The 2,647-nt window shown below is 35.1% G+C and overlaps 1 non-coding gene across 1 annotated transcript; it reads left to right on the top strand.

Moving 5' to 3' along the window:
• Positions 1-406: 406 nt before the first annotated feature.
• On the top strand, positions 407-513 carry LOC113848634. Its single transcript, XR_003501899.1, has one exon. It is a non-coding gene; the product is annotated as a small nucleolar RNA R71 (small nucleolar RNA).
• Positions 514-2,647: the final 2,134 nt, after the last annotated feature.

The raw sequence follows: 2,647 nt of genomic DNA, 5'->3' as shown, positions 1-2,647 counted from the left end.
ATATAATGAATTTCCTCATTTTCTGTATTGTGATTTGGGTAAGCACAGTTTCCATTTTGATGGTCCCCTCCACAGAAATCACATTTGAGTGCTTGGCTAGTTGTATAGTGAACTGAATGAAGCTGTTGTGGTAACTTGGTCATCTGCTTTGTGAGGGCTTCAATCTGTTGAGTTAAAATTTTGTTTTGAGCAAGGATGATGTCTGATGTGCTCAAATCTAAGACTCCTCTTCTCTGCACTGCCTTCCTATTATGCTGAGCTTGTCTGTCAATAGATGAGAGAGCATTAATTATTCTTGTGGCTTGCTCTGCATCTACTGCCATCATTGTTCCACCAGCAGCAGCATCCAAAATCATCTTAGTGTCAGGCCAAAGACCATTGCAAAATATATTCAACTACATCTTCAAACCCATGATTAGGACATTTCCTAAGCAAAGACTGAAAACGTTCCCAGGCTTCATAGAATGATTCATCCTGACCTTGTCTGAAAGTGGAGATATTAGATTTTGCACTAACATACTTGTAAGGTGGAAAGAACCTGGTAAGAAATTTTCTTTTTACATCACTCCAGCTTGTCACACTCTGATTTGGATGTGATTTCAACCATTCTTTTGCTTCCCAAATCAGAGAAACTAGAAATAACTTCAAATACGCTGCCTTTTCCTCATCATCATCAAATCCCATAGTGGATACCAACTCATAAAAAGTATCAAGATGGGCATATGGCTCTTCATGGTCCTTTCCTAAGAATTGATGTGAACTTATCAAATTCAGGAAAGCAGGCTTAATTTCTACAGCCCTTGCATTGGGTGGAACCACTATACTTGAATAGTGCCTTAAACCTTGATGCATGGCATAATCACTAAGAGTTCTTCTTGGTGGTAGATTTGCTCTTGGTCCTTCATTGCCTCCATGATTTTCACCATTCCCATTGCCACCTTGATTATTTTCTCCAGGATCTGCCATTTCTTCCTTTTCTAAATCTGAGTAATTTTTTAGTGGTTGTGAAGTTAAAGATGCCCCTTGTTGTGCTTGCTTCTTTTTCTTCCTTGTTGTACTATTATTTCTTCTGGATGTTCTTTCAATCTCTGGATCAAATAGCGACTGATTTGTAGGAACTTTTCCTCGCAATATCATAAACAAGGAACTTAAAACAAGATTAGCAATAAAGAGTAATCAGATAAATAAAAATTAATTAAAACTACTTAAAGTACTCAACTAATTATATTTAAAAACTAATACAATTTGCACATTGCTCCCAAGCAACGGGGCCAAAAACTTGTTGGTTCTTTTCCTTCAAATACAGCAAGTGTACCGAGTCTGTTGCAAGTAATAACTGATAGAGTACCGGAATATCGTCCTCAAAGAGCAATTCAAATGTATTAATTAATAAGTTACAAATTAATTGAGCTTATATACAATAGAATTGGTGAATGATTTTCATGAAATATTAAATAACAATTAAAATGTAAAGCACTAAAGTAAAATATGGTAAAATTCAAGTTAAAAAATTGTGATTGAATTTCATCTATTTCTCCCTCTATATACTAGTAATTCAGTGATAAACCATTTCCAATGAATCTGATGCAAAATACGAAGTCATATATTTCAATTTCTTAAAAATATATTCCTAAGATAATTTCTCAAATGTTAATTTCTCAAATAGTTAATAAACTATCCAGCATTAAAATCAAGATTTAAAAGCAATCAACAACTAGAAATCTATTCCTAGAACAACCGGCTATTGAGTAATCTCAATCAGATCTAGATCTAAATAGCTATATTTATATAAATTACTGAAAATACATCACGTTTGAAGATTTACATTCAATCACATACAAGGTTTAGCTACTCATGGCAACCATATCAACAAAAATGGAGATACAAAAGGTTTAGCGAGGGACTGTCGTTGTAGCGAGAAACAGAGATAGAAATTAGGTCATTCTATTTTTTTCTCGCTGCAACTACATTTCTCGCTACAGCGACACAAAGGTATCTCGTTGTAGCGACAAAAGCATAGATTCACCGTCTTCCTAATAGCATTCTTGCTGCAGCGAGTGCGTCTCGCTACAACGAGAAACCTCGAGAAGCTGACTTTTCTGCAACTTCATGCTTCAATTACTCTTCGTCTGACTTTTTCTAATCTTCTTCCACCTTAAGTGATGTTTCTCTTGTGACTCCAGCTACAAAATAGATCAAAAAGAGCTCAAAACAGTAAAATTGCATTCATTTCAAAAAATATATATGTATTTGTAAAAGTTCCAAGTTTGAAGGGAATTTAACAAAATAATCTAACTTTTAACATAAAAGATGTTCAAGTCACTATCTCAAATCACTTATTTTATACACTTATCAATAGTCTCGTTGTAGCGAGATTCTGCAGAAACCAGAATGCAAATTCCTCTGAGATTTTTGTTGTAGCAATAAGAAGCATTGTTGCAGCAAGAGATGTCTTGCTACAGCGAGAGTGTCATGACCAGAGGGGTATTTGAAGGGTTTAGGGTTTGGGAAACACATTTTCACTCCTCTTACTTCATCTCCCTTTCGATGATTCTTACCAATTAAATTGCCTACAAAGTCGTTTCGGTGCAAGATTGAAGGTTAGAAACATGTTTAGAGCTTTTGGAGGTGAGTTTCCATGGTTAGG

The sequence above is a fragment of the Abrus precatorius genome, unplaced genomic scaffold (assembly GCF_003935025.1).
Source record: "Abrus precatorius isolate BTA unplaced genomic scaffold, Abrus_2018 Scaffold8, whole genome shotgun sequence".
Lineage (NCBI taxonomy): Eukaryota > Viridiplantae > Streptophyta > Magnoliopsida > Fabales > Fabaceae > Abrus > Abrus precatorius.
The sequence above is the reverse complement of the archived record's forward strand: the minus strand, read 5'-3'. Positions and strand labels throughout refer to the sequence as shown.